Here is a 14,264-nt window from a genome sequence, read left to right on the forward strand (position 1 = left end):
AATAAATAGAGTTTTTGCATGTCCCTTGTCAGAATACCTGTCATCCTTTGGGTATTACAAGTGGCATCTGATGTCAATGTTGGCTTTCGAGGAGCAACCTAAACTGCTGAATATTATATTCTGCCAGCAATAGTAATCGTACCTATCAGTGTCCGTGGAGACTGAAACGTATGCAAACCAGAGTCCCTGCGAACAGAAAATGAAGAGTCAAACACAAATGCACGGTAGGGAATAACGGGTTCCTACCCATGAACAAATGACAGGAAAACCATGTGCCTGTAGTCTAACATAGTGTTGATAGCTATGCCATGTGGAAGTGAAACGTATCAGATGTTAGCGCGCCGCCAGTAGGTACGTCCAGTCCAACGGAGAGGGTCACCAGCCGACCCATAATTTGAGGGAGGGAACATAGCTGTGCAGATGTGTCCATAACAAAATACACGAGGAGAAATGTAGATATAGGTAGTGACCGTATGTCTGAATCATATACCACAAGCCATGTAATAGTCACATACAAAAGGTATGTCCGTATTTCATATACCAGATGTGATAGGAAATAGCATACGCATGTAAACGAAACAGAAGAAGCATATAAATGAGCCATAACAACACGGACACATGTAGGCCGAAAGGAACAGTATGATCCGTACCTTCGACCAAGATTACCACCTGTCCCACTTTGCGAGCCACAGTCCCTCTGTGGGCAGATGTGTCCTGACACAAACAAGTAAAACTGGCAAATGTCCAGAGAATATAGGACATAATTCCTCCGTAGACGTCATGCAATAGTTGCATTAAACATATTTCACTGGACGTATAATACATAAATGTCATAACAAACAGAATAAGATACCGAAATGCTACAAGAATAAGCTTAGATATAGGCAAGAATTGTAAGTTCTATCTGCCGAACTGACCTTGGGTATGTGTCGGCCTGTAAAATATGCTGTGTTCACTGCAGCTGTCACAGTAGGGTTGCCACCCTTACAAATGGCCAAAGTGGGACCTGTTTGGTACAGACATCAGACTGTACAGGCCGACACATACCCACGGCCAGTACAAAGGACTGAACATAACTGTTTTGCCTACAGAAAAGCGTATTCCTGTAGCATTTTAGTTGCTTATTCTGTTTCTCATAACAGTCAAGTATTTCAGATACAGAATTAACTGTTTAATGCAACTATCACATAAAATATAAGAAATATGTTTGTCCTAAAATCTCAGGACATTTGCCATGTTGACAATTACATGTCAGGACACAACTGCCCAAAGAGGGACTGTCCATCACAAAATGGAACAGGTGGTAACCCTACGTCACACTGTGGCCAATTGAAAAGGTGGAAACACAACCGTTGACTGTGGGGAGGCAATGTCCACAACGGTTGGACATGTGTAAGGAATAGCTTGGACATAGGAAAAGGTGCCATCCTACCAATGAGTAGAACAGGCTGGCAAAATCCAGAAGTCAGCTGTATAATCCGAACGTGTATGTGACACAGTCGAACGGGTAGTACCAGGATACACCAACCAAGTAATGAAAGTGAAGTAAGGGTGTGTACCTATGTGCGTGAGGTATAGCATATGGAAAGCAAGCATGGCAGGGTAGTCCACACAACCATAAAGGTACCCGACACATGTAGGGTAGTCAATGTGTAACTCTGGCCGTGTCATGGGCCAACAACCAAAGTAGTGCTCCATGGGGTGTGAGTAATTCACGTGTGAGGGGTGTGTGTTTAATGGTAAATTCCTCAAAGGCGATACTTGTGTCATACGCAGAAAAGGTGAACCGGAGGTGTATGAGGGGGCAGCGGGTGAAGTGGAAAGAAACACAACCTCATGTAGAAACAGCTGCAAGACAAGCAGACAGGCCATAGTGTAGAACACAATCTCACAAACATATGAATATGGAAATATGCGAGACAAATGTATAGATACGGCACCGTCACATACCCATAGATGGGTCCTGATGGAAATGGCCATAACAAACGCAACACACCTGGATGCATAATAGCCTACCCAGCATACCCTCCACAACACACAACCTGCCACCATACCAGAACGTCCACCAAATCCAGCCGTACTTGATCCACTGGTTCATTGCAGAAACAGCTACACACAGTGACCCCTATGCATATGTAGTAGGTATTGTCACCCTAGGCAGTGTCAGGATTGCAAACCATGTATCCCCTGCAGGTAAAACCCTCTGCACATTTTCGTGCAGCCACAAAAATGTTCATTATCTAACTTGTTTTCGTCTTGACCAATTTTTGGGATATCCCTCACGGGATGACCAACTTGTGTAAATAGTAGAATGGGTATGACGACATGATGTCCAATCCAGTAGATATCTGGACACAAGTCAGAACGTGCAGTGGAGGTCCATGACACTGTCCAGCCCTAAGTGGGCATGCATAACCTACCACCCAGGATAAAATACCTTCCCGTGATGCACATGTCCAGACATGAATAGGAGGGAGAATATAATGCACACATTTGCAAAGTAGAAAACGGCATGAGGGCGAGGAAGACACTACGTAAACAGGTCAACCCTGATCAAGTGTGAGGGACACTGACTGTGTGCAGTCATGACTGACCATACCTGTCAACCTGTGTGAGCAAGATATCTGGACAGAGCCGTGAATATAAGTGAGACAAAGGTCTAAACTCAGGGACAATCTGTAAACATATCTCTTAGAAACAGAATTTGATAGAATAACAGTTTGCACATTGGCATTAATGTCTGGAGTATGAAGTCTGAAACCCAACTGTCTGTCAGCACATTCCGACTGCAGTCTTTAATGCTGAGCTACTGCTGTGCAAGAACACAACAGCGTATTACAGAGGTCTGTGCCATACCACTCAACTGTCCAGATATTCGCAGAATGACTAGGGTCACCACCTGTCCCATTTGCGAGTAACAATCCCTCTGTAGGCAGTTGTGTCCTGTGAAAAAAATCAACACATAGCAAATGTCCTAAGAGTTTATTTCCTAATTTACTTTAATAGTCGCATAAAATGGTTATTTTAAATATGAATCCTCGATATGTTATGTCAAGTAGCATAAGCAATTCAAATGTTACTAGAATAAGCTATTATATGTACAAAAAAGGTTAAAGTTCAGTACTATGCATGGCTGTAGGTATGTTTTGTCCTGGAAAATCTGACATCTCTACAGAACATGTCCCACTTTGGGCAGTCAAAAAGGTGGCAACCCTAAGAATGACCACAGGCTCACCCCATAGTGTTGGTGTGTGCCTCTGACAATCTGCACCAGTGTGGTAAATAGCTGAGGATTGACGTCACTAAATAATGAGAAATATCCTGAGTATAAGACTCCACAACCTGCACAAAAGTCATGCTAATGCAAAACCTAGCATTCTATCAACATTATGAACTTGTAAGAGCAATCGTTAAAATGTGTCCCTAATTGTTCCCCCATCGTGTAGGTTTTCTGCAGGTTCGGTGCTCTAAGAGGTTGAGAAGTATGTTCTGTACATATTTACAGAAACAGCCCTTCACACGTGTGTACTGTACAACTGCATACCTGTAGTCACTTCATGTCCAAAAATAATAATCCCCATATGACTGTATACAGGTAATAGTCAAATGTGAATGGGAACACCCCTCATCGTGCAGTATGGACTATAACAACCCCACCGATAATATGTAATACCAACAGAATAAGCTGCTGACAGGTGCCCAAACACCTGTGTCTATAAACACAGGTAAAACTTCAAAATAGGGGGATAATCCCTGTCCATATGCTTCGTCTGACATTTGACCTCGGCCAGGGAAGTTCTATTCACCAGGTGGACAAGCCTAAACCCAGATCATTACATGAACACCCTGACAATCAAAGACCTGTATGTGGCTGGACTATATGCCTTGGTGTTCTGCATATCCTCGGAGTGGTTAACAATGCAGCCGGAGTCCACAGCAGTAAGCAATAGGGAATGTGTAATATGTAGTACCGCCTTTTTCCCAGCAGGAGAATGGATGCCTGTGCCGTAGGTGAAGCGGTAAGGCGTATGTTGATGTAGCTAAGTACTATGGGTATGCATATCAATGAGGGAGAACACCAATAGAATAGTGGTTCCGGTATCCGGCCAACGTGAATGAAGTCCCGGTTGACCTACGACCACTGTACATATAACCTGAAAGTGTAATGAAAGCATTCATGCAGTACACACATTTAAATATGTAAAGATGAACGTGTGTTTCGCAGTAGTCCGTAAACTGGAATACAGATATGTAACTGTTACGGTCAGAATTATGAAAGTTCACGGAAGCACAATTATCTATGAAACACATGTAACCCACAATAAGGATATGCAAGTGCGCCTGCGTGTGTGTAATCCACTCACAGAATAGAAAATGAATGGTGTTTTCCCCACGTTCTATGTACATGGCTCATACCTGTTAAACCCGTAAAGTACGAAACTTGACAAAGCCATGACAACAACTGATACAAATAGGGACAATCCCCAGATATTGCCCTAACAAACATAGAAAGTGGATAGAATAACAGGTGCGTCACTAGCATGGATTCTTTGAAGGGTATGAAGTCGTAACCTGAAATGTTTGTCATTATTTACCAACATCAGTCTTTAATGATATGCCACTAACTTGCCAGATAGACACAAGGTTATGAAAAATGGACAGAAGATAAGAGGCAAACAGCTGTACATGCAGCGGAAATCTGTACAGTTGAAAGGTATGATATGGAGATATATATACACATATATCCACAGACATAATCCAAAGCAAATTACGAGATGAGGAATGTACAGACATATGTATATATGTACATATATAAATCTATACACACACGATACATGAATAGATATATACACAACAAACATATGTCCCTGTACATATAACACATGTATATAAATAGGTCACAGTATAGCTAATATGGATAGACAGACAGACATGCATGAAAGGAGAATACACCGATGGTTTCCAAACCATTGCCCTGAAAGTAAAAGTGTGACAGGGCCTGCAAGTTCTACATGTTAAACATGAATATAGGTGTCCTTTGCAGGACCCCAAAAATTGATCCTGTACGAAGTGCCAACCATCATTGACGCAAAAGAAGTCACACCTGCAACTACGATATAGGTGTACATGCAACAGTAGCAGGTGCAAGGGTAATAACACATGGGTCAATTGAATGTATGACGTACGAGCTGATATCTGCAGACTGGGGAGTGCTCAGAAGTGTCCCCACACTTTATTATCGCTCACATTAAACATGTTTAATGGGTACTGTGGAGGTGTGTCAGGTATGGGAATCATGGGTATGCAGAATTGGAAAGCAAAAAGGAGACGCCAGCAACAAGAGTGGACTGTAGATAGTAGTTTATTGGTTTATAGATAAACTACCAAAACACCAAATAGGTTCCACATACCGGTTTCAGCCCGGATTCAAACCTAGCCTTCTTCAGTGTATAACAATAGAACCAATCAGAAATAAAGGTGTTTATATATAACGTACAATTCAATGATTGGTTGTATAAACCAATGACTCAAGCTCATGAATATTAAACATAATGTTATATTTTTTACATCTTAATACTAGAATGTCACAAACATATTTCCAAATACATAAAGAATACAATGACATATCTTGTTCAAAAGTGGAATCTTAATATGTGTGTCAGTAATATGTGCAATATTTTATAAATATTAATTTAATCCTGGGTTTAGTAAAGCACCAAGTTTGGTGATCCACTTTTTTTCCTTTAGGTCAAGTTTGGTATGCCAACCACCTTTGTTAGTTCTGTCACCAATAATTTTGTCAATTATTGTAAAACGAAATTGTGCCTTGTTATGTGTCAGTGTGTGTTTATATAATGCATTAGATGTTTTTTTTACATCTAATATCACTCAAATGTTCTGATATCCGTAGCTTAACTGGTCGAGAAGTTTGTCCAACATAAAATGAATGGCAGCTACAATGTGCCATATAAATGGCCCAATCCGTGTTGCAATTGGCAAAAATTTTATATCAAACACCTTATTGCTGTTTCTACTGGTAAACTCTTTTGTTTTGCTATGAGTTTACAATTAACACAGTGACCGGGAAACAACCTATAAGTTTATCACCCAAAATAGTTGTTTGATATATATTTGATAAAGAAGATTCAAAATGATGTTTGTAATGGTTAAAGTAACCGCTAAATTTTTCTTTTGAAGCGAAAATAAACATGTGTTAGGAACAATAGATTTGGTTTTAACATCTGCTTCCAGTATATTCAATTTCCTTAATGATATTAATAAAGGTATTGGTGTTTCTACCATATGTGGTAGTAAAAGCATAATGTGCTTGTCTTGTTTCGTTTTGTTTATATTTTAACAAGTTTGATCTATGTAAACCTGAGGCATGATTCAAAGCCATTGTAACATAACCTGAGTTATATCCCCTGTTCCTAAACCTGGTACACAGATCTTGAGCATGATGACCAAAACTGACATTATCAGAGCAATTTCTTCTCATTCTAATGAATTGCGATTTTGGAATATTTTTAGCAATATGTTTTGGATGAAAGCTGGAGGCGTGGAGAATGGTATTATACTCAGGAAACTTTCTATAAGTCTCAGTTTTTAAAGTATTATCCATATTCCTTGTTACCAAGACATCCAAAAAAGTTATGGATTTTTGATCATAACTGATGGTAAATTTGATCCCCCATTTGTTATCATTCAGATATTCTACAAATTCAAGGAGATATGGAATATCCGATCTCCACACCATCCAGCAGTCATCCAAATATCTATGCCAGATGTCTATGTCAGGCAAAAAAAGGTTGTGAGTAACATCATAGATCATAATGTGTTCCAAATAAGCCATAAATAGGTCAGCATAGATGGGGGCAAAAGATGCCCCCATAGCTGTACCATTAGTTTGCAAAAAACATTCCTGATTGTAGAAGAAAACATTTTTGGTCAATACATGCTCGGTTAAGTTTAACAATAAAGTATTGAATCCTGGTTGATACATATTGGATTGATGTAACCAGAATTCAATAGCATCAAGTCCGGCCCAGTGTGGAATGCTTGTATATAATGAGCTCACATCCAAAGTACAGAGCCACCAGTTTGAATCTAACTGCATATCATCAACAATGCTCAAAAATTGGGTAGTGTCCTGTATGCGAGATCTCACATAAGGTAATAAAGGTTTTAAATACATAGTCAAAAATTCAGAAAGTGGTTCTGTAAGTGAGCCCATGCCCGACACAATAGGCCTACCTGGTGGATGAAAAAAGTCTTTATGTATTTTAGGTAGAAAATAAATGTATTGTCTAATGGGGTCAGAAATTGTTAAATGGTTTAATGTTTTCTTGGATATGATGCCATTATCAAAAGCTGAATATAAAAAATCATCAATTTGTTTTTTGAAAACTGGAGTGGGGTCCAGTGGCATCTTTGTGTAGTACCGAGCATCATTTAACTGCTTATAAGCTTCATTATCATAATAGCTCCAATCTAACACTACCACTGCCCCTCCTTTGTCTGCATTGATAATCACCAAATCCTTGTTACGTACTAGTTCATCCAAACAAGACTGCTCAACATCAGTCATATTGTTGCACATAGGTAAACCATGATTATACTGTAAGTGTAACTCATTTAAAACACTGCGTAAAAATAAATTAACAGTGGGGTGCATAGGGGTATGAATGATGAACTGTGGTATTTAAAAGAATCCAATTGTGTTAAACCACCATTTTCTTTATCCTGAAAAAATAGCTTGAGATTCATTAATCTGCAAAATGAGAATAAATCCTGTGTGAAATTATCCTCAGACACAAAAAACCCGGGAATGAAAGACAATCCTTTATTTAGTAATGATATTTGTTCAGCTGTTAATGTAATCTTTGAAATATTATGTACATTGTTTACTTGTTCGACAACATTTGCAACAGGTTTTCCAGACTTGTAACTTTTTTTGTGCTTGCAGATTAATGAATCTCAAGCTATTTTTTCAGGATAAAGAAAATGGTGGTTTAACACAATTGGATTCTTTTAAATACCACAGTTCATCATTCATACCCCCTATGCACCCCACTGTTAATTTATTTTTACGCAGTGTTTTAAATGAGTTACACTTACAGTATAATCATGGTTTACCTATGTGCAACAATATGACTGATGTTGAGCAGTCTTGTTTGGATGAACTAGTACGTAACAAGGATTTGGTGATTATCAATGCAGACAAAGGAGGGGCAGTGGTAGTGTTAGATTGGAGCTATTATGATAATGAAGCTTATAAGCAGTTAAATGATGCTCGGTACTACACAAAGATGCCACTGGACCCCACTCCAGTTTTCAAAAAACAAATTGATGATTTTTTTATATTCAGCTTTTGATAATGGCATCATATCCAAGAAAACATTAAACCATTTAACAATTTCTGACCCCATTAGACAATACATTTATTTTCTACCTAAAATACATAAAGACTTTTTTCATCCACCAGGTAGGCCTATTGTGTCGGGCATGGGCTCACTTACAGAACCACTTTCTGAATTTTTGACTATGTATTTAAAACCTTTATTACCTTATGTGAGATCTCGCATACAGGACACTACCCAATTTTTGAGCATTGTCGATGATATGCAGTTAGATTCAAACTGGTGGCTCTGTACTTTGGATGTGAGCTCATTATATACAAGCATTCCACACTGGGCCGGACTTGATGCTATTGAATTCTGGTTACATCAATCCAATATGTATCAACCAGGATTCAATACTTTATTGTTAAACTTAACCGAGCATGTATTGACCAAAAATGTTTTCTTCTACAATCAGGAATGTTTTTTGCAAACTAATGGTACAGCTATGGGGACATCTTTTTCCCCCATCTATGCTGACCTATTTATGGCTTATTTGGAACACATTATGATCTATGATGTTACTCACAACCTTTTTTTGCCTGACATAGACATCTGGCGTAGATATTTGGATGACTGCTGGATGGTGTGGAGATCGGATATTCCATATCTCCTTGAATTTGTAGAATATCTGAATGATAACAAATGGGGGATCACATTTACCATCAGTTATGATCAAAAATCCATAACTTTTTTGGATGTCTTGGTAACAAGGAATATGGATAATACTTTAAAAACTGAGACTTATAGAAAGTTTCCCGAGTATAATACCATTCTCCACGCCTCCAGCTTTCATCCAAAACATATTGCTAAAAATATTCCAAAATCGCAATTCATTAGAATGAGAAGAAATTGCTCTGATAATGTCAGTTTTGGTCATCATGCTCAAGATCTGTGTACCAGGTTTAGGAACAGGGATATAACTCAGGTTATGTTACAATGGCTTTGAATCATGCCTCAGGTTTACATAGATCAGACTTGTTAAAATACAAACAAAAACAAAACAAGACAAGCACATTGCGTTTTACTACCACATATGGTAGAAACACCAATACCTTTATTAATATCATTAAGGGAAATTGGAATATACTGGAAGCAGATGTTAAAACCAAATCTATTGTTCCTAACACATGTTTATTTTCGTTTAAAAGGAAAAATTTAGCGGTTACTTTAACCATTACAAACATCATTTTGAATCTTCTTTATCAAATATATATCAAACAACTATTTTGGGTGATAAACTTATAGGTTGTTTCCCTGGTCACTGTGTTAATTGTAAACTCATAGCAAAACAAAAGAGTTTACCAGTAGAAACAGCAATAAGGTGTTTGATATAAAATTTTTGCCAATTGCAACACGGATTGGGCCATTTATATGGCACATTGTAGCTGCCATTCATTTTATGTTGGACAAACTTCGACCAGTTAAGCTACGGATATCAGAACATTTGAGTGATATTAGATGTAAAAAAACATCTAATGCATTATATAAACACACACTGACACATAACAAGGCACAATTTCGTTTTACAATAATTGACAAAATTATTGGTGACAGAACTAACAAAGGTGGTTGGCATACCAAACTTGACCTAAAGGAAAAAAAGTGGATCACCAAACTTGGTGCTTTACTAAACCCAGGATTAAATGAATATTTATAAAATATTGCACATATTACTGACACACATATTAAGATTCCACTTTTGAACAAGATATGTCATTGTATTCTTTATGTATTTGGAAATATGTTTGTGACATTCTAGTATTAAGATGTAAAAAATATAACATTATGTTTAATATTCATGAGCTTGAGTCATTGGTTTATACAACCAATCATTGAATTGTACGTTATATATAAACACCTTTATTTCTGATTGGTTCTATTGTTATACACTGAAGAAGGCTAGGTTTGAATCCGGGCCGAAACCGGTATGTGGAACCTATTTGGTGTTTTGGTAGTTTATCTATAAACCAATAAACTACTATCTACAGTCCACTCTTGTTGCTGGCATCTCCTTTTTGCTATTCATTTGTTTCTCAGCCGTGCAACTCCCTACGTGCAGGAAATACTTGGTTGGATTTATGCAGAATTGGGCCAAGGTATTGGTTGGCACAGATCTATTAGGTTCACCCCATGGGAGTGATCAATATACCTATGTGGGTATAGCACACGCCTACATTCTCCAAAAAGGTGCAACCCATCTACTGTATATTGTGTAAACCATTGGGGGAAGACGTAGGGACCAATATCAGTGTCATGTAGGCAATTATCATGGATGGACACGCGTATGACCAAGATGGGTAACCATACCTGCCAGAATGTCAGAATAAGACAGCTGGACTAAGGCATAGTACACGACAGACAAATAGGGACTATATTAAATATACCTCAGACAAAGTCAGACCGTTGATAGAATAATTGCGTAGTCAGGAATACGAATGTTATGAGAGTTAGTAATCATGAAATAGAAATGTCAGTCATGATTACCTAACCGCACAGTCCGTCATGACTTGCCAGCAATCTACCAGAAAGGCACATTATCATGACAAATGTAACAGAATCATAGGTCAAACCCCAGGGCGTATTCCCATAATGTGTACAGGTGAGAGGTATGAAGGTAACCCGTCCTAATGAAATGTACAGAACTAGTGATACTAGGTGGACAGGTGAGAAGAAAGACGTCAGGACAAATGACAAAACATGTACAAGTCATAAGCATGTTTGTCCACAAATGTGAATTACAGTGTATGGCCTGTGAAAGTCAATGTGCAAGGTTAACAGACTCAAAAGACATGTGTCCCTCAGGGTGTCATGCAGTGTCACCGATACAGTGTCCAGTCCCCAATACTTGTACGTGAGCTCTGCAACTGACGGAAAGCGCAAATACCGGCGTACACATAAGGTACATAATGGAATAATTAGTGTGGATAAGCACCTGTTGGCCTGTGTGAGGACTATAACCCAGTGGGTGGGTGTGTCCTGCAATAGGAATGTAATGGTAACTGGCCTGTGGTGGCGCCATGTATTGTGTGTATTGGCATAAGGATATTGATGTCCAGTATCAGAAACATACCTCGCAACTGTATGAATGTGCAGATGTATGCCTCATATGTGTGGTGTGTTCCTCTCACAATCTGTACCTGTCTGCCAAATACCTGAGAACTGACATCATTAAATAATGATAAACATATGTGTTTAAGACCCCAAATCCCTCAGAAAGGTCATACTAATGCAAAACCTATAATACTGTTAACTATCTACGTTTGTAAGAGCAATATGTAGAATCTGCCCCTATCTGTCCCCCCATCATGTTAGGCTTTGTACAGATGTTTTGCACTAGGAGGTTGATAGGTATGATCTGAAACAGGTACATGTCTGAGGAAACAGCATTATCGACTGCAAGATAACTCAGAAGATATGAAAAGCGCTGCAGTAGGAAGTTCATCCGCAGGTATGTGCTGACATGTCAAATGACACAGCAGTCTACAGGAAGTACCTATAGGGTGTCACCTTTACCAATGATGACAGTGGGACATACCCACAGCCATGCATACACCACAAATAGACATAGCACACAGCAAAGCCTAGGCCATGATACACGAAGCCTCCGGCGTTTATGGATTGAGTGAGAGTACAGCAAGGAAAGATGACTGCCAGGCTATTCAGCAAACACCCACAGGGGTGTGCAAGACCGCCCATAACATGAACATTGCACGGACAATGCTGGGATTTGCAACATACCCCATTTGTATGTGTAAGCTATGCAAATGATGTAATGATAGGGTTGCCACCTTTCCAAATGCCCAAAGTGGGACATTTGTGCTACAAACATCAGATTTTGCAGGGCAAAAGATACCCACGGCCAGTACAAAGGACAGAACTTCAGTTTTTTGCCTGAATAAAAGTCTATTCTTGTAGCATTTTAGTTCCTTATTCTGTTTCTTATAACATTTAGGTGTTTCAGATACAGAATAACTGTTTTATGCAACTATAACATAAAATATAGAAAATAATTCTGTCCTAAAATCTCAGGACATTTGCCATTTTTTCACATTTTTTGCAGGACACAACTGCCCAAAGAGGTACTGTCCCTCGCAAAGTGGGACAGGTGGTAACCCCATGTAATTATGCAATACATGAAACAGTAAGCTGTCCGTGCAAGAGGAGAGTTATGTGCAGAAATGTACCCGGATGTTATGCGACTAACGTTTTGCACGTTGCTGAACGGAGCAATGACAGCTGCAAATACAGTATGAATACAGTCGAAGAAGCATGCCAATGTCCAAGTCCAAGGCCAGTGGCGGCTTTGTCCATTGGATATCAATGAACTAGTAGTTGTCCTCCCCCGATCCCTGGTGTGGAAGCGTAGCACAGTGCCATGAGTATGCACTGCGCTTCAAAACAAGACATATGGATAATATGCATACAAAATGTAGGTTTAGTTAGATGTTAGTACGCCATTCAGATGAATGGCAAGCTGGAGACAACATGGCTACTGCGTACTGGCACTTATGTGTGGAAGCGCTCTGTCAGATATGTAACGAAGCATTTGTAGGCAGTGTGAGGCAAGTGAGGCTTAGGATAGAGAATCACAACATGTCATGCCATATGGGCCAAGCCTCTACCACGTAGTGTAGGTTAAGGGGACTATTAGAGTAGAAGATAGGTGACAACATGAGTGTGTATGTACAAAACACTGTAACCTCACCGGAGAAATGTCACATGTGTGCTGTCAGTACTCAGTGGAAGAGACGTGTCATGAGCTATCCTAGGGAACGTCAGGAGACTGACAGCGTATGCCATGGATACCACCGATGTGACCTGCAAACCTGCCCAGAGTGTGTCTGCGCCCATGCACGCCAGTAAGCCCGAGTAAGTATGTGTGCATGTGTGTTAGCCTGTGTGCGTGTGTGGAAGAACGAGTAAGCTAGTGTACGAATGGTGAAGCCCATGTAATGTCATGTATTCGTTTGTAAGCATGTATACATGTGTACTACACACATCACACACATACTGCACACACAGACACACATGTTGCCAATACTACACACATCAGTGAAATGGCACATGGATGGAGACTACATCATCAGAAGTAACAGTGCTGTAAACTATGCTACAGTGATGGTCATAGCTGCAATGCATCGTGCCTGCTGAAGTACACCTGGAAGTAACACACTGTGTGTTAGCATGCTAACATCAATACAGTGGAATAAAGCCACCATGTGCTGCAGCACCAGGTTAGTCAGATCCTGCATCAATGTTACACATCACAGGTGGTGGCACAGGTGACATCATATGCACAGGGTGTGGTGTTAACATGTCCAGAGCTGTCATAGAGCCATCCAATGTACACATAGGTGTGTGTGTGTGAGGGACAATGGTTATTGCATGGCCCAATGGTGGTGCAATGGGTGTGTGTATGTGATAGCCGTAGCTGTTTGTGGTAAGTGTGTGTGTCTGCATATACACAGGTACAGCATGTGTCAGCCATATACAGGAGGTTGTGGGACAGTCACAGACCGTACCTGCCAGGCTGTAGAGATCCCCATTACTGGCCATGGACACCCCTCCATGCATCCAACACAACTCAGTCCTGCGCCTGTCAATGTCTACACATACAGTCCTGGGATCTGTACCACAACCTGTGGATAAACGTGCGTCTGTAATGTTAACCTGAGGTACATAGAATTGACAGTTACTACAGACGGATATGAGCCATACTCACACTCCATTGTAATAACCACTGCTGACTGTTGCCGATATCTGCATACGACCAGTCAAAGGTGCTGCACTAACATTGTTTCCAATGCCCGTGTAATACCCAGCAACACAATAACCGGTCTCTACACATGTATAACCCACTAT

Source organism: Protopterus annectens, chromosome 3.part0, assembly GCF_019279795.1.
Source record: "Protopterus annectens isolate FY-2018-M chromosome 3.part0, PAN1.0, whole genome shotgun sequence".
Lineage (NCBI taxonomy): Eukaryota > Metazoa > Chordata > Ceratodontiformes > Protopteridae > Protopterus > Protopterus annectens.